The 23622-nt window shown below is 47.7% G+C and overlaps 1 protein-coding gene across 1 annotated transcript in view; it reads right to left on the reverse strand.

Moving 5' to 3' along the window:
- Positions 1-17857, reverse strand: part of LOC117051812 (sodium/calcium exchanger 2-like) — a 56673-nt gene extending 38816 nt beyond the window's left edge. The window contains exon 1 of the mRNA XM_033158492.1: positions 17764-17857. The gene's annotated coding sequence lies outside the window, so the exon portion shown is untranslated. The remainder of the gene's footprint in view (positions 1-17763) is intronic.
- Positions 17858-23622: the final 5765 nt, after the last annotated feature.

Below are 23622 nucleotides of genomic sequence, written 5' to 3' on the forward strand. Positions count from 1 at the left end.
AGCTGAGTCTATAACCCACGCTAAGTCTGTATGCTGCTCCTGCACGCCTTGTGTAAGCAATGCCACTGTGCGCCCTTTGTAGACTTTGGCTTGCGCCTTGCCTGTAGATCCACCGGCTTGTTGGGTAGATCCTTTCTTGGGCTTTGTGCAGGTCTGGAAACTGTGTCCTCTCATTCCACAGTTTATGCAGCGTATGACTTTAAGAGCTTGCACGTGCTCAGTTTGACCACTAGGAGGGGTAGAGGACGCTTCACTCCCCCTTTCATTAGCCTCATTTTGAGCAGCACAACGATCTTGCTCATTTAGCAAAGTTGAGAAGACTCTGGCAACGGTTAAGTTTTGAGCATCCAGGGCACCTAGCTGTGATGCAATAGCACTATAACCGGCATGGAGGCTATTCAAAACCATGACTGGTAATTTTCATCAGTAAGCATTGAACAAAGGGAGCTGCTGCTCTGCTTGCTATCCTTTGCCACAGTGGCGAAAAAGCAGGCTTTTACTCTCTGACTTCAGAAAGCAATTTAAGCAAACAAACCTAGCCTTCTGAGGTTTATTGCCTCATAAATCAGTCCTGGTTACTCACAGTCCAACGATAACGCGTCTTCTTCTCACAGCGGGAAACGGCTCTCTTAAGCACTCCCCCGGAATGAAGAACGTTGTAGAAGGCTGCTTTCTTCGCCGGAGAATAAACATCAGGCAGAAGACTTCAGAGGTCCGATGTTCGGAAACCATCCTCTGCTACCAATGTTAAGAAAAACTTCCCGCGGGGGCAGGTTGAGAGACTGACCCCCAAGGCGGACGAAGCTTCCGTGCCCTCTGGCTTCTGGAGTCCAGGGGCACAATTGTAATATGCGGTTGTTCCCAGCTTGAAAACAACACACACAAGCCATTTGGCTAAGATCTACTTTATTGTAGAATTAGAGCAGAATATATATATCTGCGTAGCAGCTCATAATTCAGAGCTGTCTGTTAATGCGACCTACATCTCCGATGCAAAAACAGAAAGTAAGGAATACAATAGTAAAATACAATGACATCACATGTGTGGGAGCTGGTATGCCCAGTGTAATTCCCACAGAGAGGAAACATGACTCTTGAGTCTTGTGACCTTGCTGCAGCGTTCGCAGCTCGTCATGTACTGATATCACAACAGTAACTGGTCCCAGGTTCATGGGGAGATTGGTGGGTGGGGGGTGTTATGGTGTCTATCAACAGACAGAGGTACCAATGGTCTGATTTCGTATAAGGCAACTTCCCAAGCTCTTAGCTGTACTTGTTGTTGTTGTTGTTGTTGTTGTTGTTATTTAGTTGTTTAGTCCTGTCCGACTCTTCGTGACCCCATGGACCAGAGCACACCAGGCACTCCTGTCTTCCACTGCCTCCCGCAGTTTGGTCAGACTCATGTTAGTAGCTTCGAGAACACTGTCCAACCATCTCGTCCTCTGTCGTCCCCTTCTCCTTGTGCCCTCCATCTTTCCCAACATCAGGGTCTTTTCCAGGGAGTCTTCTCTTCTCACGAGGTGGCCAAAGTACTGGAGCCTCAGCTTCAGGATCTGTCCTTCTAGTGAGCACTCAGGGCTGATTTCCTTCAGAATTTGGTCTTCCTACAGTCCATGGGACTCTCAAGAGTCTCCTCCAGCACCAGAATTCAAAAGCATCCATTCTTCAGCGATCAGCCTTCTTTATGGTCCAGCTCTCACTTCCATGCATCGCTACTGGGAAAACCATAGCTTTAACTATACGGACCTTTGTTGGCAAGGTGTACACTTAAGGGGAAAAGAAAATATTTGTCCGCGCTTAGAAAATTCCAATTTCCCCACCCCCGAGATGTTTTCAAGCTACCTAAAAAGCACTTAATAGATGATAATATAGCCCTAAGACAAATTCTTCGTCATCCCCTCCTGGAGTTGCAAGTAGACATCTTCATTGATGTTTCCCATCATGGACACTTATTTAATTTTAATAACTGATCAATTAAAAGCCAGGCAGTTAATCTATTAAAAGAAAACCGCTGCTTGACAGCCCTGGTTAATTTGTTTTACGCATTGTTTCCCGGCGGAGGCCACCCATCACGGCGTCAGCTCTCAGCTAAGCAGACTCCTGCCTCCAGAAATATGGTTGGTCTTAAAGGCGCCACTGAGCTAAACCGGCCCTAGCAGGAGACAGAATGAGGAAGCCGCCTCAGGGGGGCAGACACTGCCGGGCGGTGTTGCTGCGTGAACAGAACTGGGAGTGCTGCATGGCCTGTCCTGAGCCCCCTAAATTAGCTAGCCGACCTCAGGTGTGGTACAGAATGAGGTCCCATCACCAGCACTCAAGAGAGATTCAGCTGCTACTCAGGTAAGATTCTGTAAGTGAAAATGGGACGCCATTTTGTCTTTCACCTCAGGCAGCAAAATATCTTGGGTTAGCCCTGCGCTAGATTGTAAGGAGAGACCTGGTAAGCTCAACAGCATTCTCACCACCTATGATACACAGGCATACAGTGTCCAAAGGTGGAACATTATTATTATTATTATTATTATTATTATTATTATTATTATTATTATTGAACTGTGTCCAGTTCTGGGCACCACAGTTAAAGAAGGATACTGACAAGCTGGAACGTGTCCAGAGGAGGGCAACCAAAATGGTCCAAGGCCTGGAAACGATGCCTTATGAGGAACGGCTAAGGGAGCTAGGTATGTTTAGCCTGGAGAAGAGAAGGTTAAGGGGTGATATGATAGCCATGTTCAATATATCAAAGGATGTCATATAGAGGAGGGTGAAAGGTTGTTTTCTGCTGCTCCAGAGAAGCGGACACGGAGCAATGGATTCAAACTACAGGAAAGAAGATTCCACCTAAACATTAGGAAGAACTTCCTGACAGTGAGAGCTGTTGGACAGTGGAATTTGCTGCCAAGGAGTGTGGTGGAGTCACCTTCTTTGGAGGTCTTTAAGCGGAGGCTTGACAGCCATCAGTCAGGAATGCTTTGATGGTGTTTCCTGCTTGGCAGGGGGTTGGACTGGATGGCCCTTGTGGTCTCTTCCAACTCTATGATTCTATGATTCTATTATTATTATTAATTGCCTGCGCATCTGACTGGGTTGCCCCAGCCACTCTGGGTGGCTTCCAACGAAAACAAAAATAGAAAGTAAGAAATATCCATCCTGATAGCTTCTTCCATGACTTTGTCTAATCCTCTTTTAAAAACCATCCAAGTTGGTAGCCCTCATGAAATCCTGCAGGAGCGAAGTCCATAGAAAGCTGCCTTAGATGGAGTCAGGCCACTGGTTGATTGAGCTCAGTACTGTCTAGGCTGACTGGCCAATGCACCCATACCCTTTATGTGACCAATCTTGGGTATAAGCAACATTTCATGCCCCCCCCCAAGAATGCATGCTCTGCTTATCTCCCACTTGGACTACTGCAATGCGCTCTACGTGGGGCTACCTTTGAAGTTGACCTGGAAACTACAACTATTCCAGAATGTGGCAGCTAGATTGGGAGCGGCTGCCGAGACCACATAACACCGGTCTGGAAAGACCTACATTGGCTCCCAGTACATTTCCGAGCACAATTCAAAGTGTTGGTGCTGACCTTGAAAGCCCTAAATGGCCTCGGTCCAGTATACCTGAAGGAGCGTCTCCACCCCCATCATTCTGCCAGGACCCTGAGGTCCAGCGGCGGGGGCCTTCTGGCGGTTCCCTCACTGCGAGAAGCAAAGCTACAGGGAACCAGGCAGAGGGCCTTCTTGGTAGTGGCACCCGCCCTGTGGAATGCCCTCCCACCAGATGTCAAAGAGAACAACAACTACCAGTCTTTTAGAAGACACCTGAAGGCAGCCCTGTTTAGGGAAGCTTTTAATGTTTGATGGATTACTGTATTTTCATATTTTGTTGCAAGCCGCCCAGAGTGCCTGAGGAAGCCCAGCCAGATGGGCGGGGTATAAATAAATAAATTATTATTATTATTATTATTATTATTATTATTATTATTATTATTATTATTATAGTTTGTTAAAGGTGCTGAGAGTTATTAAGAGACCCTCTGCTTCACTCACAGAGCTATAGTTCCCAGAGTTCCCTGGGGAGAAGGATAGTTTGTTAAAAGCACCCGGGGAACTGTAGCGCTCTCTAAGGGGGTCTCCGAACAACTCTCAGCACCCTTAACCAACTTCAGTTCCCAGAATTCTTTGGGAGAAGCCGTGGCTGTTTAAAGAGGCGTGATACCGCTTTAAATGCGTAGCGCAGTCCTCTGGTTTGCAAATGTACCCAAAGCAACTGCATATTCTCTCTAGTACACACCAGATATAGATATATATATTGCCACCAGGTGCTCTCCAGCTAAGGGATTTTCATATTAGCACAAAGAAACGGTGCACAATCTGCTGATGTCATGCTTTTAATTTTCCACGAAGAGGGCTTTCCCAGGAGTATACTCTGCTGGCTCCTAAGAAGAGCACAGTTTCAGCCGCAGATGGCCAGATTCCCTCTCCAATGAGGTGAGGAAGGAAACTCTACTTTCCTGCATCCACAGTTTAGAGCTATACTGCTTCGGGACATGGAAGCTTCTCCTTTAGCTGTCATGGCTGTTCTCCATTGACTTGCCTGTTGTTGTTGTTGTTGTTGTTTTAAAAAAACTTTAAGATAGATATACCTTTACGTTTAATTCATTTTTTCTAAAAAGATGCTGATAGGGCTAAAGTAAAAGGTGCGAATTTGCAAAGTGATTGTGCCAGGGCAAAGGAAAGATCCTTCCTTTCTGGTGCGGGCGGGGGCTAGTCATCTTTATCGGAGCTGTGCATTTTTCCATGGCAAAGTGGGATACCCTCCAACATTTCTCCGATGAAAACAGTGACATTCTATTCTATATCAGGAAGCTTCTCCACATTTGATCTCGCCGCACACATAGACATCATATACAAATATATACACCTGCCACCTTGAGCCTACCCTGTCCTATTCCATAATGATAATGATTTCACTGTTTATACCCTGCCCATCTGGACAGTTCCCAACATATATAAAAATATAATAATAAAACTTATTTTAAAAAAAATACTTCTCTAGACAGGGTTCCATTCAGATGGCTTGGGGGTCAGAAAACTCCATACCCTCCAACACCTTGCCATATACCCTCCAATATTTCTCTGATGGAAATAGGGACGTCCTAAGGAAAAGCGGGACATTCCGGGATTGGATCTGTAAATCCGGAGCTGTCCCTGGAAAAAAGGGACACTTGGGAGGGTCTACTAATGCTCCAAATATATGCTAAGCAGTATTATTATTATCACTACTACTACTACTAGTGGCAGTAATAGTACTAGAAGCAGAGTGCCCAATTTGAAATTCAGTCCAAAGTGCCCGGCCCTCCCCACCACAAGCTTGTGTCCCGGTGGCCTTCCTCGGTTGCAGACAGATGCCTCTCCCAAGCCCCTGCCTTTGATAGTGGGATTCCCTGCATCTTCTATTTCTTCTCTATCTTCTGCTGCTGCACAGCCAGCAGGGTGAATCCTCCCCTAATGAACCTGCTCATCACGTATGTAGAAAGAAGCATCGATCTGACAAGAGAATCACTGCTGGCACCGCCAAAAGAGAAGGGCGAGGAACCTGGAAAATCCATCACGATTAGCATCTGCAGGAGAAACGGCTCTGCAGCGGGCGAACCCTGCCTGACCAGGGAATCCTGGCTCAATTAGGGGGACTTGTTCTGGGGGACTCCACAGCACCCTCTGCTTTCCTTTCTCTCTGCCAGTGTGGTGTAGTGGTTAAGAGCGGTAGACTCGTTATCTGGGGAACCGGGTTCGTGTCTCCACTCCTCCACATGCAACTGCTGGGTGACCTTGGGCTAGTCACACTTCTCTGAAGTCTCTCAGCCCCACTCACCTCACAGAGTGTTTGTTGTGGGGGAGGAAGGGAAAGGAGAATGTTAGCCGCTTTGAGACTCCTTCGGGTAGTGAAAAGCGGGATATCAAATCCAAACTCTTCTTCTTCTGCTGCTGCTGCTGCTGCATATACGCCAAGCTTTTACAGCACGCTTTTCCCCCCACCCCAAAAGAATCCTGGGAACTGTAGTTTTTTTTAGGGTGCTGGGGATCGTAGCTGGGTATGTTTAGCCTGGAGAAGAGAAGGTTAAGGGGCGATATGATAGCCATGTTCAAATATATAAAAGGATGTCATATAGAGGAGGGAGAAAAGTTGTTTTCTGCTGCTCCAGAGAAGCGGACACGGGGCTATGGATTCAAACTGCAAGAAAGAAGATTCCACCTAAACATTAGGAAGAACTTCCTGACAGTGAGAGCTGTTGGACAGTGGAATCTGCTGCCAAGGAGTGTGGTGGAGTCTCCTTCTTTGGAGGTCTTGAAGCGGAGGCTTGACAGCCATCTGTCAGGAATGCTTTGATGGTGTTTCCTGCTTGGCAGGGAGTTGGACTGGATGGCCCTTGTGGTCTCTTCCAACTCTAGGATTCTATGATTCTATAAGATGAACTACGGTTCCCAGGATTATTTGAATGTGTAGGTGACAGGGTCCCTTCCATCTGTACAATTATCTGATTCTATGCAGTACTTTGGCCACCTCATGAGAAGAGAAGACTCCCTAGAAAATACCCTGGTGTTGGGAAAGATGGAGGGCACAAGGAGAAGGGGACGGCAGAGGATGAGATGGTTGGACAGTGTTCTCAAAGTGACTAGCATGAGTTTGGCCAAACTGCGAGAGGCAGTGAAGGATAGGGGTGCCTGGCGTGCTCTGGTCCATGGGGTCACGAAGAGTCGGACATGACTGAACAACAATGCAGCCTTGCTTTCATTTCTAAACACAGAAGGATCAGGGTGGCCTTTCAAACATATATCCAGGGGGTGCGAGATCCATCTAGCACCGGCACCAGCCGTGAAATTTTATATACCGTATTTCCTTGCTACTCCCATTTTATTTGTCACCCAATAAACAAATAAAAGATATATATTCTAGGCGACAGGCAAGGATGGCGTGGAACAAAATTAAACACACGATGAAGTCGGCAGCTCAAACAAGGAAACCAATAAAATCCAGCCCAGCAAGAATTCAGCAATAAAATATCTAGCCCAACATGCAACAAACGCCTGGGACTCTCAGCCCATCAGTTCGATTCTGCGAACCCATCAACAGAGCGCAGCCGCACGCAACCCAGAATAGCTGAAAACCCACCGATCACCATCAATGTGCAGAGAACAAAACAGCATCATGCTAAATAAATAACTAAACCGGGTGTTCAAAGATCTTAAAAGGCCTGGGGTAATTTATTTCACCAAGTATTCACTTGGCACTGAGAATGTGTTAAAATAGGCACCAGGAGAACCTCTCTAGGGAGAGCATTCGTCAGGTGGTGGTGGTGATAGTACTCAGAAGAGAGCCTCTGTAGATTATGGGGTGGGGAACCTGTGGCCCACCAGATGCTGTTAGACTACAACTCCCATCATTCATCTCTCCAACGGCCATGCTGGTGTTCTTTAGGCCAGCCTTTCGCCACTTGAGCCCAGTTCTGGACTACAGTTCCCATGAGGCCCCAGCCAGCAGCACAGCTGTAGACCAGCCAGAGACAGGAACCCTTTTCAATGGGGGGGCCACATTCTATTTGCCAAGTCAGAGGTCAAAGTGGGTGGAGAAACTGATGCAAAGTTTACCTAGTTTGCACACACAGAGAAACACTTAACTGTGCAAAAAAAAGAAGCACAATACCGTTGTTGTTGTTATTGTTATTGTTGTTGTTGTTGCTGCTGTTGTTCAGTTGTTCAGTCATGTCCAACTCTTTGTGACCCCATGGACCAGAGCACGCCAGGCACCCCTATCCTACACTGCCTCCCGCAGTTTGGCCAGACTCATGTTAGTCGCTTTGAGAACACTGTCCAACCATCTCGTCCTCTGTCATCCCCTTCTCCTTGTGCCCTCCATCTTTCCCAACATCAGGGTCTTTTCTAGGGAGTCTTCCCTTCTCATGAGGTGGCCAAAGTACTGGAGCCTCAACTTCAGGATCTGTTCTTCCAGTGAGCACTCAGGGCTGATTTCTTTAAGGATGGATAAGTTTGATCTTCTTGCAGTCCATGGGACTCTCAAGAGTCTCCTCCAGCACCATAATTCAAAAGCATCCATTCTTTGGCGATCAGTCTTATTTATGGTCCAGCTCTCACTTCCATACATTACTACTGGGGAAACCATAGCTTTAACTATACGGACCTTTGTATACCCTTAACAGTGTTCACTTCTCGGAGCGACTAGCATGAGTTTGGCCAAACTGCGGGAGGCAGTGAAAGATAGGGATGCCTGGCGTGCTCTGGTCCATGGGGTCACGAAGAGTCGGACATGACTGAACAACAACAACAACTGAGTAACTGAGTAAAAAATGAAGTAAAACTGAGTGGAAAATGAAGAGGCATTCTCAGAGGTCGTGGACAAATTCCAGCCAGGCAAAACCAATTGAGGTGGGTGCAGAGCAGGGCTGGTGGGGGGTGTGGCTAGGGAAGGGGCACCCCAGGGGCCAGATAAGAGTTTGCAGCCACAACCAGCCTACCATTCTAAGGCTCCTCACCCCTGCCACACACTTCTCTTCTTGATGTTTTGGGAGTGGTTGCAAACTTCCAGGGTTGCATCTTCTATCGATATTTGCTCCTACAGCCCAGAAGACACAGCTCCCGGGGCTTATGGATAAAGGAGAATGACCAAGCCCTACAGCATTGTCCAGCAGAAAGACAATGGCTTACCCAGCGAACCGCGTTCAATTTCAGAAAAGGAAGGCAGAGAGAGATTAACGCACATTTGACTCACAACAAAGGGGTGGGGGCGAGGGAGTGGATAAATTAGGCAAAATTAAATGGATCTTTTTCTCGCTAATTCGCAGGCTGGTGTCCAAAGGGGATTGCGAATCAGCAAAGCCTCATTAGAGAGGTGTACAGTGTAATACTTTCTAACTCAGCAGGGTTTTGTTCCACGTTGGGAGAAACAGGCTCATTTTCGCAGCCAAGGACAGGCCCGGGTGTTTTGCCACCCTGTGCCCTGCAAACCCCGAAGATGTGTCCCAGGATCGCTTGCAAAACGGCACAGAGGATGTCAAATTCCAAGGCGCAGGACACATGCTGCTGGTGTCAGCCTCCCTAAAATCCAGAGCTGCTCCTAGCAAAGGCAGGTGGCTTGGGGTCAATTGCTTCGATTTTTGCACCCGCATTCAGAGTTTATCTGCATTCACTCAAGGTTGGCTTTTCATAGAGTCGTGGAATTGTGGGGTTGGGACAACCCAACCTCTGTTTAGCAACCTCCAATGAAGGAGAGTCCACCACCTTCTGAAAGGTAGTCTGATCCACTCTCAAAACAGCTCTTATGCTCAGAAAGTTCTTCCCAAAGTTTAGTTGGAATTTCTTTTCTTGTCCTTTGAAGCCATTGGTTCAGGTACTACTTTCGAGATACCTTCTACCTTCAGGTACACGCTTGCTCCATCTTCCATGAGGCTGGGGAGCCACAGCATCACTGTCATGGTTTACCCAAGTTGGTGGCCATCACTAATGACTCATAGAATCATAGAATCCTAGAGTTGGAAGAGACCCCAAGGGCCATCCAGTCCAACCCCCTGCCAAGCAGGAAACACCATCAAAGCATTCCTGACAGATGGAAGCAAGAACTGTTGGAAGGTTGGTGCTGTGATCCTCTTCATCCTATGTAAGCGCTAGAACCCCCAGAGTCTCCCAGCGCTCAGAAACTGAGGGGACTTCAGAGCCAAAGAACAAGAGACGTTCTATTTTCCACTTCTCTAGCATTGACAGAGGGAGGGAGGGAGTCCAGATTTCCAAGAGGGAAACTTCCCTCTTTCCTTCTTTTTCGCCCGAGCTTCTTAGTCTCTGTTTCCACCGAGCAAGGTGGCAAATTGGATGAGAGACTGCAAGGCAACAGTGGCCATAAACCTTTCTCAGGTTGCGACTGGCCCTGCCAGTTCCAAGGTACTTCATTAGCAGCAACCAGGAGGGAAACTGGGGGCGGGGGCCCCCCCGCAAAAGAATGATTAAGGAAGCCTCAGGCATTGACGCAGGAGGGGAGATTAAGAGAGCACAGTATTTATAGCTTGGGGGAATGGGTGAGAGCCAGATGGGCCTTGGGGTGGCGGAACAAAACATTGCACGGGTGCAAGGTGGATAGAGGATCACCTCTCTCCCTCCCTCCCTCTCTCTCCCCCTCCCCTCCCCCTCTCTCTTCTCTGGTTGCAGGAGAGGGAGGCATGAAAGAGATTTATTTCACGCCTCCTCCGAGGCAACTCTCACACATACGCATCTGCTGTTCAGTAGCAGATTGCGACTTGTTACTAGGACATGCGGTGTATCAGATTTGGGTTTTGGCAGAAAAAAATCTCACACGCAGCATGGGTCTCTCTTCCGCGTTTGGCATGTGCCTGCCATGCAGAGCCAAATGCTCTAGGTGCCTGCCTGCATGTGCATTAACAAGTGCTCTTACCTCTGAGCATGGACAGAGGTGAACACAATCCCCATTAGAATTCCCACCCCCAAACCCAATTCATTGCACACTTATTTCAAGAGCCTCCTGGGAATATTTAAGAAAAGCCACGTGCTGGATCTAGCCCTTTTGCAGCAGACGTCCACCGAGGTGCTCACAAACAGGGTTTCAAAAGGTCGACCTGGTATACTGCTCTTGAATGTGGAGGGTCCATTTTGTGGGATGTAAAATGCAGGAGCAGTCAAACACAACATTGCTAGAGTGGACATAAAAGGGGAACTCTAGGCCAGCCAGTCGGAACTTGCTGTTTCTCCTGGGCTGGGATGGACTTCCTCTGTGTAACTGGAGATGGGTGTGGTCTCACCTGGGCAGGTTAACACAAAACCACAGGGACCAGACTCCATCTTTCTCTCTTTTGGACCAGGCTCTCAAGGAAGGAGCACCACTGAGATGCTCTCTTGGCTTCTAGCCAAGAGACCACAAAGGAATTGTTTTCCCTTATGGAACAGTCTCCTGAGTAAATGTTACTTTTACTAAGTTTAAGTCTGCCGTCTGGGATCCAATTGTGAACAGATGATTTCTCGTGAGTAAACTCTTTTTATACTTTTATAGAAGACTGTGTAGTGTCTTATTTTGAGAGGGATTAACGGGGAAAATACCAGGACGTTTATTACAAAGGTTTTAACAAACCTGAGCAAGCTATCTGCTGCGTGTGTGTTTAAAAGGGGAATGAGTACCCTGCTAATTTCTGGGACTTGTAAACACAAGTTGGAATAGGATATCTTAAACAATATGTCCTCTCCTGCATCCCAAGACATTCCCACACATTTCACTTCCATAGCTGGCAGATGCTTAAACAAATTTGTCCGGTCGTTTTCCAGAGCCACTGCAGCTGATGGTCATAAATATGCTTCGTGGAGTGTTCTCCATAAACTGACAACGCATTTTCCGGCTGATATGACTGGCACTCCTGTCAAAGCCCTTGCTGATCTCTGAACCATCTCATTGGCTAGGGTCGCTGCCCCTGAGTGCCCTCTCCCACTTCATGGTGCCAGTTTGGCTTCCTGATATACTAGTGCTTATGGTGTGGAAACAAGCTGGGAGACAGCTCTGACGCGAGTGGAGGGAAGCTCCAGTGAAATGCAGGTGCACAGTGTTGAGGGCTCATCATCGAGCCTACCTAGTGGCATTGAAGGCAACAAAGGAGGCAAAGAGTGTGTCCTCAATGTGCTGTCCAGCAGAGCTTTTCCAGGTAGTGCGGGGTCTTACTGTCTGGTCCAAAGGAGTTGGTAGAACCAACCAAGAGTAGTTCACTGTGACTCGTTTGCAAAGCATTTTGAGGACAAAATCCTCAACATTTTGAAAGAGGGGGTAGTTCCTGCCTGCTTGAAGGAGGCCATGGCAGAATCACTCCTCAAGAAACCCTCCCTTGATTTGGAAAATCATAGAATCATAGAGTTGGAAGAGACCCCAAGGGCCATCCAGTCCAACCCCCTGCCAAGCAGGAAACACCATCAAAGCATTCCTGACAGATGGCTGTCAAGCCTCTGCTTAAAGACCTCCAAAGAAGGAGACTCCACCACACTCCTTGGCAGCAAATTCCACTGTCCAACAGCTCTTACTGTCAGGAAGCTCTTCCAAATGTTTAGGTGGAATCTTCTTTCTTGTAGTTTGAATCCATTGCTCTGCGTCCGCTTCTCTGGAGCAGCAGAAAACAACCTTTCTCCCTCCTCTATATGACATGCTTTTATATATTTGAACATGGCTATCATTGTTGTTGTTGTTCAGTCGTTCAGTCGTGTCCGACTCTTCGTGACCCCATGGACCAGAGCACGCCAGGCACGCCTATTCTTCACTGCCTCTCGCAGTTTGGCCAAACTCATGTTAGTAGCTTCGAGAACACTGTCCAACCATCTCATCCTCTGCCATCCCCTTCTCCTTGTGCCCTCCATCTTTCCCAACATCAGGGTCTTTCCCAGGAGTCTTCTCTTCTCATGAGGTGGCCAAAGTACTGGAGCCTCAACTTCAGGATCTGTCCTTCTAGTGAGCACTCAGGGCTGATTTCTTTAAGAATGGATAGGTTTGATCTTCTTGCAGTCCATGGGACTCTCAAGAGTCTCCTCCAGCACCATAATTCAAAAGCATCTCAACCTTCTCTTCTCCAGGCTAAACATACCCAGCTCCCTAAGCTGTTCCTCATAAGGCATCATTTCCAGGCCTTGGACCATTTTGGTTGCCCTCAATCAAAGCTGACCATCTTCCCTTCTTGGGCAAGGTTCTTGAGCAGGTGGTCGTGGACCACATCCAGGCACTCTTGGAGGAAACTGGTTTTCTAGATGCATCTCAATCAGGGGTACAGGCCCAATTTGGGCATGGAAACTGCTTTGGTATGATGATCTCTGTCGGGGGGGAGAGAGGTGGAATGTGTTGCTGTTAATTCTCCTTGACCCCTCAGTGGCTTTCGATACCATCAACCATGGTCTCCTGGAGTGGCTGTCTGAGTTGGGGGTGGCAGTGCTTTGCAGTGGTTCTGGTCCTATTCGGATGGTCATTTCCAGAGGGTGATGCTTTGGCCCCACATGTCCTTCACTGTTGGGCTCCACATGGTTCAATTTTATGCCCTATGCTGTTTAACATCTACATGAAACCACTGAGTGGGGTTATCTAAAGGTTTGGAGTCCGTTGTAGGTAATAAGCTGATGACACACAGCTCTGGTTTTCCTTTACATCTGCAGGTTTGGCAGTAGATGTACTGGACTGTTGTTTTGCCTTGATAATGGCCTGGATGAGAGCCAACAAACTGAAGCTCAATCCAGATAAGGCTGAGGCTCTGTTGGTGGGCAGTTCCACAGAACTGGGAGGTTGCCTGCTCTTGATGGGCTTCCACTTCCTCTGAAGGACCTGGCCGCTTGGGGGACACTTCTGAATTTTTCACTGTCACTTGAGTCTGAAGTGGTCTCAGTGGCACAGAGTACCATCCATCAGCTTCGGCTGGTGGTCCAACTGTGCCCCTATCTGGACAGGAATATACCGGCTTCTACCATCTATGTACGACAAGGCTGTATATTGTCTCCCTGCTTATTTAACTTATATGCAGAATTCATCATGCGAAAGGCTGGACTGGATGAATCCCAAACTGGAATTAAGATTGCCGGAAAAAATATCAACAACCTCAGATATGCTGATGATACTACCTTGATGGCAGAAAGTGAGGAGGAATTAAAGAACCTTTTAATGAGGGTGAAAGAGGAGAGTGCAAAATATGGTCTGAAGCTCAACATAAAAAAAACTAAGATCATGGCCACTGGTCCCATCACCTCCTGGCAAATAGAAGGGGAAGAAATGGAGGCAGTGAGAGATTTCACTTTCTTGGGTTCCATGATTACTCTAGTGCTTACTGAACTTTTTGCCCTGACAATTATTTTGAATAAAAGGTAAAGGTACCCCTGACCATTAGGTCCAGTTGCGAATAACTCTGGGGTTGCGCGCTCATCTCACTCTATAGGCCGAGGGAGCCAGCATTTGTCCGCAGACAGTTTTTCCAGGTCATGTGGCCAGCATGACTAAGCCACTTCCGGTGAAACCAGAGCAGTGCACAGAAATGACGTTTACCTTCCCGCCAGAGTGGTACCTATCTATCCACTTGCACTTTGATGTCCTTTCAAACTGCTAGGTTGGCAGGAGCAGGGACCGAGCAACAGGAGCTCACCCCGTTGCAGGGATTCGAACGAACGACCTTCTGATCGGCAAGCCCTAGGCTCTGTGGTTTAGACCACAGCGCCACCCGCGCCCCTTATTATTTTGAATAGTGGAACGCAACTCTGGCTCATGCAGAATTAGAGTTAGAGAGATTGTCCAGAAGCCCGTGTTCCCTGCACTTCAATTCTGCACAGTTGCTAGCCCTGTCTGTCTGCCCTCCCCATCATCGCTGCTGCCTCAAAGCTAGCTTGGTTTTCTCCCAGTTGTGGAATAAAAATGGCACTGCAAGGAACGATGGCAGTTTGACACCTGTCATGGCTGCAAGAGTGAATTGCAGCCCAAATGAATGTTTGCAAGGATGATTGGCAGCTGGAATTAGCAGCGGCCCTCTGATTCATAGTCTATTTCTGACATGGCCCTCAATGCTGAATAAGAGTCATTCCTCTCTCCCCCACCCCAAGAAAACATACACCCTGTCAAAAGTATGCACCCTCAAATGTCTCCTAGGCTTTGAGCAGCATCCCAGGACCCAATGCTCCCACCGGTACAATGATACAACCTCAACATGTGCATTTTAGTTTAGAAAGACAAGCCACAAGTAACTGTCTGCTGTTTAAGAGGGGTGTGGAATGTTGAACAGAAATCCCAGTTAACGCAGATGCTTCTCCTCCCTGTAGCCGCCACCAAAATTATTCCTTTGCCTCCACCAGCAGCGTTACGGGTGCAAATTCAACAGGTGTAGCTTTCCCCCCTTGGCCGATAAAATTCAGGAGCTCTACCTGGTGGATTTTTTGTTCATCCACTGCTATAACCCGCTTGGTATGTGCAGCACACATACACACACATCTCCAGTCAATGCACAGGTTTGAATAAAATATTAACAAATACCTTAAAAGATGAAAAGCATGCTGGCACGTTCTGCCTGCCATCAACGGCTTGCTGGGGAGAGAGATAAAATAGTCTCGCCACACCTCTCGGTGATGTTTTAATAAATTATTTTCACTGATATCCTGCCCTTCCTCAAGACATACCTTCACAACAACCCTGTGAGGGAGCTCTGTACCATCACCCACATACTAGATCTTGCAAGCTGATCTGACTCCTGGTGAGTTTCACAGCAGAGTTAATATTTGAACTGGGAGCAGATGCCCAGAGCCTTCATCGCTCTCTTGTGCTTAACCTGGAGGAGGGAACTTACACCCAAGCTTTTCTGAACCAGCCATCTCAACATCTCGATTCTAGACACAGAGCAAAAACAAGCAGAATCGAGCAAAAGATGGTGGGAGAGGGGATCCTCTCCCTATTGTGCCCATTGTGCAGATGGGGAAACTGAGCAAGGCATGCAGCAGAACATCGTGGGGCTGGGCATTGGCAGAGTCTCCCCCTCTGCCAATAAAACCACCACTCCAACAATAATAACACACACACACTACTGCACAGAGCCCCTCAGAAGGCTAGAGGCTGCAAGAATGAGCCCTCCGGCCACCTTCTCTGACTCTCTCAGATTTAGGGACCTCCTAGTGCAAGCCACTCACTCTGCCAACCCAGATCTTACATCCGGCAACTGAAACCGTGGCACCACCAGACACAATCATTACAAGCACTAATAAGTTCCTTTCAGCGCCCCCCCCTCCCCCAGGGCTCGGTGTATCCTACAAAACAACTCACGAGGCTGGCAAAATGCGGGGGGGGGGCCTGGAATTGGCATGCCAGGGCTATGAGACAAGCCAAGAGATGTGCATTATTATTATTATTATTATTATTATTATTATTATTATTATTATTATTATTATTATTATATCACCCTCTCCGTCTCAAACAAATCTATCCTAGGGAAACAGTCCTTGCCAGGGGACATCCCAGGGTGATGGACTCTTGCTTCCAACAAGTTGCCTCCAAGTTGGGGATGGGGAAAGGTGGGAAATGGACCAGGCAAAAAAATATGTCACATCGGGAGATGCACAGCACAGCACAGCACAGCACAGGAGAGCATCAAATCCGTACCCGCTTTAAGGCACCTACACGTCTCACTTCCATCATTTGGAAAGTCCCCCCCCCCCTTCTTAATGTGGGGAGAAAGTTGAGGAGGAAAAGTCCCCCTGATTTTGGGATCCGGGGCAGATGCATATTTGATGTGAATTGTTTTCTGGGGAGGGGAAATCTCCTCTCGTCTCCCAGGTTTGGAATCTGAAACATATAAACATCTGGTGGTTTTTTAGGGTGTGTTGAGACACTTATGGCTCAATATGGTTGCTGAACCGGGGCGGGGGGGGAGGGGCTTGCTCCACTCGGAACTGCAGGGGCTTCAGGTCCCATGAACTACTTTTGACCAGGCGAAAATTCAGTTTGTTTATGTGCAGGATCAGGCCTCCTCTCCCAACCCGACGCTGGTTTCTCTTAGTCCAGGATGTGGCCATTTCACTGGGAAGAGAGGAGTGGAGCCCAAATCACTCAGACTGAACTAGACTGAACCGGGGAGTGGGAACGCACACGCGCCTATTCCACTCTGTCAGAGTATATTGAACGTCAACCACAAATTATTCTTATTTATCATAATTTTTAAAAAAAAGAATTTAAAAAGTTCGGGGTGGAGGAGAGGGTAAAGCGTGCATGTCTCTGCAAAAGCGAGGTGGTGGCACTGGCAGCGGTGAATTATCTTCTGAGATCCTTCAAAAGGTGGTGTCTATAGCAACTGTCCTAGCTAGAAAGATATGTGAGATGAGGGACGTAAAGAAGGATGGAGGGGGAAAGTGTGGGATGGATATTAAAAATAAAATAAAAAATCTTAATACTATTGAGAATTCGATTGCAGAAAGGAATCTTGGTACAATATTTTTAATTGTTTTTTTTTAAGGTGGATCGGGCTCTTGGCACCATGCTACCCGATTTTTATTTTTTTTAAGTGAGTAGGAATTTTGGAGCTCGGTTTTTTTATTTCTTTTCATATATATTTTTCATAGCGAGTGGAGGAATTAATCACACCTCGACGCTGTATTTTAACTAAGCACGGCTAAAACGGCACACATTTCCCAGGCGAGGCAAAGAGGTCTCTCTCTCTCCATCTCTCTTTTACCCCAATGGTGTCAACACAACCGGATGATCTACAATCGGTAGGTGTTGGGGGATGCCCCTCAGGAGGCCAGAGCCTCGAGGCCCCCACCCGCCCCCCGAGGGTGCTATCATGTGGCATGGCATCGCTCCGCTGGAGTGATCGCTGGCCGGCACCAGGTCGTGGCTCAAATTGGCAAGTGTCTGGCGACCGGTGCACGGAGAGGTGGGAACGGGAACGGACCCGAGAGTCAGCGGCGATGAAGAACGACGGAGAGAGTAAGAAGTAAACGGGAGCAGAGAGGGAGGGACGGCTCAAGACAGCCCGGGGTCCCGATCCTGGTCGACAGCGAATCACCCAGAGACCCAGAAGCTCCCCAACACACACTACTCCCCCGCCATCGGATCAATCCAAGCAGGAAAAGGGGATTTGTGTTGGTGGGTGGCGGGGAGGAAATGAAGGAACAGGCAGTCCACACTCTGTTACCCCGACATACACACACGCACACACGATCCTCTGCCCCGCGTGCGGAAAAGGACCCCCCACGTCGCCCCAGCACCTACCTTCCTCTGCGCCTCCTCTCAGAGAGACCCTTCCCCACAGCTGTGGCTGAGCCAAGCCGGTCAGTTCCTCGCCATGGTCTTTCTCTGTCTCTCTCTCTCTCGCCCCCCCCTCCTCCCCACGTTGTTCTTCAGCAGGGCTGGGCGCCGTGTACGAGGGCTGGGAGCGGTGCCTAACACGAGGGGGTGGCGGTGAAAGCCCGAGAGCCCCCAGATCCTGGTCGTGTCTGAAGGGAAGCTGCCCCCACCAGCCAGAGAGTGTCCCTTCCTCGGAGCCAGAGACAGAGAGAGATGGAGAGCGAGCCCGCCTCTGGTGAAAGGAGGAGGAGAGAAGAGGAGGGGCAGCGCTGGTGCGGGGTGGGGGGAGGTTGTGGGAAGAGAGAAATGAGCTCTCAGGACCCACAGAAAGAAGCTATGGGGCGGGAGGGGCGGTGCAAGGAAACCCCCCCCCCCCGCCACCACCGGGAAAGGGAAGCGGTGCAACTCTACTCAAGCTGGGTGGTGGTTAGCAGAGCCCACATTGCCAGGGAGTGTGGCCGAGGCGTGACAGCTGTATGGAAGAACCCCAAGTCTGCCGCTTTGCCGTGCCCGGATCGGGTCCACGTTTCTGCTCAAGGCAGCCCCAGCCACCCACTCGAGAAGCCGGACAGCTCCCTTCGCTCCGAGCAAATCAGTACCACGGTGAGTCTGGACAGAGAATAGCCATTTCAGCACCAGGAAACGGTGGACAGCTCCCGCAGACCGGACAGCGCATCCGATGTATTTGGGGAGGCGGGTGGGGGGCGTTGGAGAGAGCGAGCGCGAATGGCATTTTTACAGTGCAAAATTTAAGAGAGTTAGTATCTCCGCATCATTGCTTCTAAAGTTGTGTTTAGAAATGAAGGAGAGTCGCATATACTTAAAAATAAAAATAAAAAGATGGTTTGACCGTTGTGGGCAGCTGGATATGAGGCTGAAAACCTTTGGTTTAAGCCCCAGCTCAGGCCCACGAACTAGCTAGCCTTGGGCACCTATCTGCACAGGCACGAATGCACACACTTCTTATTCAGCCTCAGTTATTCTATCTGTAAAATGGGAATAAGGTTCATTGGCCAAGGCTTTTGCAAAGGCAAGAAAGAGGGTTGGGCAACAGAACAATCAGACAGAATTTGTTGGTCCCTGAAGAAAGGGAAAAGTAAGGACTGAGGATTACTCCTACTAGCTCATTGTTTGTAAAAGCGCAGTGCCTTTCTTATAAACTAGCTGCAATGAATGCCTCTGTTTTATTTTGCAGTTTATGTTAATGCACAGGTGTTTTTTTTAATTGACTCGAGATGTATCGTACTGAAAATCTGAAATCAAGAAAAATTATTCAAAAATGGGGAGAACACGCAACTGGAGAAAATAATAACAACATAATAATAATTTATTATTTATACCCCGCCTGCCCATCTGGCTGTGTTTCACCAGCCACTCTGGGCGGCTTCCAACAAAATATTAAAATACAGCATAGTCCATCAAACATTAAAAGCTTCCCTAAACAGGGCTACCTTCAGATGTCTTCTAAAAGTCAGTTAGTTGTTTTTCTCTTTGACATCTGGTGGGAGGGCGTTCCACAGGGCAGGTGCCACTACCGAGAAGGCCCTCTGCCTGGTTCCCTGTAACTTGGCTTCTCGCAGTGAGAGAACCGCCAGAAGGCCCTCGGCGCTGGACCTCAGTGTCTGGGCTGGACGGTGGGGGTGGAGGCGCTCCTTCAGGTATACTGGGCCTTTGAGGCCGTTGAGGGCTTGAAAGGTCAGCACCAACACTTTGAATTGTGCTGGGAAACGTACTGGGAGCCAATGTAGGTCTTTCAAGACCAGTGTTATGTGGTCTCGGCAGCCGCTCCCAAGTAACCAGTCTAGCTGCTGAAAACAAATGCAAGGCCATTTCCAGATAGCGTTGCTTCTTCACTTAAAATATGGCCATCCATCCTGTAAGATCACAAGAAGGAGGCATTGCTCAGAGCCCCACATCTGTGCAGCTGGGGCCTGTTCTAGGTCCACCAAACACCTTAACCAGCTCTTGTCTCTGGCTTGGAGGCAGGGGGCAGGTGGAGAGCAAAAATGAAGGAGGAGAGGAGTTGCCCCCATTTATTTCATTTGGGTGTTCCTTATGCTCAGAATCCAACTCCAAAGAACTGGTTTGACGTATTTATGTCTCCTCCCCAACAAGAAAACTGTGCAGACTGGCTAAGACTGGTGAGAAGTGTCATCCAAAACATCTGGAGGTTGCCTTGTTAGGGAAGGGCTGGCACATCTGAAAGTTACTTAAAAAACATTCCTAAAGATCTGCACCATTTCTTGGGGTGGAGAAAAAGCATTTCATGTGTATCTTGTGCATGATATTTAATTGTCTTTAATCAAGATTGTGAGCACTCTCTGCTGTATACCAATAATGGTATATATGTTTACACACGAACACACACTACATATATACAGTGGTACCTCGGGTTAACAACTTAATTCGTTCCGGAGGTCCGTTCTTAACCTGAAACTGTTCTTAACCTGAAGCACCACTTTAGCTAATGGGACCTCCTGCTGCTGCTGTGCCTCCAGAGCACGATTTCTGTTCTTATCCTGAAGCAAATTTCTTAACCTGAAGTGTTATTTCTGTGTTAGCGGAGTATGTAACCTGAAGTGTATGTAACCTGAGGTACCACTGTAGATATAGATACAGAACATGTAAATTGCCCAAGGCAATCACAATACGGTGCCCTGAAAAATAAGTTTTTGTTACCTGGTATAGCTTATGCACATTGGAGCAAGTTTGCATAATTCATCTGCTTGCTCTCCTGAGATTTTATTCAACCATGCTCCCGGGCTTCTGAGCTGGCAGCCAGCTGTGTCCACATACATTCAGGCACAACTTCATTGGCATGTGGACTAGAAACTTGGCTTTTTTAAAAACAAAAAAGCCAGACAAAAAACAAAACAAAATGCATACACCAGCTTTTATTTCTTTTACCAAAACATTAATATCCTGCCATTTCCTCAAGACCTTTCTCCTCCTCAAGAGGGCTTACAATACAATTTTTGAAAACAGTAGTGTTAAAAAACTAAAAATGGCCACAAACGGTGGAGGGGGGTTAAGCAGCCAAAAGAAAATTCATAACAGCAGCAAATGAAATTTAGTTGGGGGCCAAAAGATCTATTGCAGGGGTCAGCAACCTTTTCCAGCTGTGGGCCAGTCCACCATCCCTCAGACCATGTGGTGGGCCGGACTATATTTTTTTTGGGGGGGGGGGAATGAACAAATTTCTATGCCCCACAAATAACCCAGAGGTGCATTTTAATTAAAACAACCCATTCTACTCATGTAAAAACATGCTGGTTCCCGGACCGTCCACGAGCCGGATTGGGAAGGTGATTGGGCCGCATCCAGCCCCTGGGCCTTAGGTTGCCTACCCCTGATCTATTAGAAAGCTATGTCTTAGCGGCCATTTGCTGAGCAACATAAGAAGCTGTGGATTTTAGTTTAAATATTTAAATATACTTTTGTGTTGCTTCAGTAATTTAAAATTCTCATACTCTTACCTGTAAGTTTGAAACCAATACCTTGTTGGTCAGGTGTAGGGCAGTATTTAACAGAACACAAAAGGCATTATGTTTGATGACCCTATAGGATATATCTCGTATCATACCGTGGTTGACATTTAATTACTTTTCATATTATGTTTTCAGGGTTTATTGTACCGCTACTCGCCCGACAGGAATAAAAATAATCCCATCATAAAATGAGGGGTCTTTAGTGGTTGAAAAAGTATGAAAAGATATTTATCTTGGAAATTTCGTTCCATACTGCCTAGAGTATTTTGGGGGTTCTTTATTCGTGGTGCAAATGAAAAACCAACCAACAGAGGTATAAAAAAACCCCCACAACACAACCCAGTTAAAACTGCAAGATCAAACTTTTATTAAAATGCCTGGATTTTTTTTTAATTAAAAATGTATTCAGAGTAGTGTAACCCACTTAACAAGTTAAGTCTTAAGCAGCATATAAATGGATGAAATAACTAAATAAGCCAACTTAAGAAGGTTATAGCTGCACTGACAGAAATTGATGTTAACATTTGTTGTTCAGAGGCATGCACTGTGGTATGAATTGACAGGAGGTTCTGCGCAGCCATAGGGTGGGATAACCAGCCTCGTATAGCCAACATGCTTAAGTCTAATTAAAGCATGAAAGGGTTAAGACCATAAAGTAAGCTGTCCTGCCTGGATTTGCTCAGTTTGGGAGGAACTAGGTAATCAGTCCTGTTGTTCTCCATCAGTCTATCTGAGAAGCTCAACGTGAGGAGGTCTGAGCTGGTCCTGGGTCCCCTTAAAGGTAAAGGGACCCCTGACCATTAGGTCCAGTCGTGAATGACTCTGGGGTTGTGGCACTCATCTCGCTCTACAGGCCGAGGGAGCCGATGTGCAGCTTCCGGGTCATGTGGCCAGCATGACAAAGCCGCTTCTGGTGAACCAGAGCAGCGCACGGAAACGCCGTTTACCTTCCCGCCAGAGCGGTACCTATTTATCTACTTGCAATTTGACGTGCTTTCGAACTGCTAGGTTGGCAGGAGCACGGACCGAGCAACAGCAGCTCACCCTGTCGCAGGGATTCGAACCGCCGACCTTCTGATCGGCAAGCCCTAGGCTTTGTGGTTTAGACCACAGAGCCACCCGCGTCCCATCTGCTTACCTGTAGTCTTGCAAAATATTTTACTGGGGGCTAAGTAACTTTACTTAGCACTACGTTGGCTACAACACAGTGGGTCTACTCTGAATGAAACCATTACATCCATGTATACCATGCACTTACCTCTTATATATGTAAGGACATAGGGATGAAATAATCTTTTTAAAAGGTTATAGGAAAGTTGCAGGAGAGAAGAAAACAGGGCTTGGTCTACACAAGCCCTGCAGAGAGTCCCAGCTGAGAACAGATGGAAGAAGCCCTCTCTCTTCCCTCCAAAAGGAACCCTTCTTTCCTTACTATAGAAAGCCCAGCTAATATACCAGCAAATATCTGTTCCTCTTCTGGGAAATGAACAACAAAACAAACAAACAAACCCAGTTCTCTTTTCTGAACAATATGGCGCCCTCTTGATTCCTGGATTCCGGCTTCCAAACATAAAATGCCTTGTTTGGAAACACCTGAGAAAGCATAATCAGAATGTCAGTTTATTTTTAAGCATGTACTTCTCACTCAGCAGGAGACCTTGGAGAGGCAGAAAAAGAACTTAAAAGGAGGTGGGAAATTAACCTGCTTTGGACAATGAAGCAGGATACGCTTTCCTGTTCCCTCCTTCCGAGTACTGAGCAGAACCGTCAGCGACAGAACGGGTACCAACGAAACGATGAGCACCGTCTACAAAAGAATCTTCTGAGCACATTTCAGAGGCTATATATATATATCTGCACAAAAGCAGTGCCAAAGAACCTCCCGTTGGTTTGAGGAAATGGTGCCCAGAGCCTCTCTGCTTCAAGCTAGAAGGCTCTGCATTTTACTAAACCAGTTAGCAAGGAAATTGCGGGTGGGGAAGGCAGCAGATCAAAGGCCCACACTCCACACCCTTCAAAACAGCCTACCACCAAGCGCCCCCCCAATTCTCTGTTGTCCTGGAGGAGCCCATGGGATACTTAGGATTGGAGCCAAGCAATGGACATCCTGCTTGGATGGCCAGAGGATCATTCCTGGCGGAGAGTGTGGTGATGTTGTTTATCCAGGCCCGTCTTACCCATAGAGGCTAGTGGCGCGGGGCGCCAGGGTGCCAAGTTCTGGAGGGCACCAGGCGAGAGTCCAGGGAACACTGAATGAGAGTGCTGAGTGAACAAGGGTGCGTGCGCCGCTCCCGCT

The sequence above is a fragment of the Lacerta agilis genome, chromosome 8 (assembly GCF_009819535.1).
Source record: "Lacerta agilis isolate rLacAgi1 chromosome 8, rLacAgi1.pri, whole genome shotgun sequence".
Lineage (NCBI taxonomy): Eukaryota > Metazoa > Chordata > Lepidosauria > Squamata > Lacertidae > Lacerta > Lacerta agilis.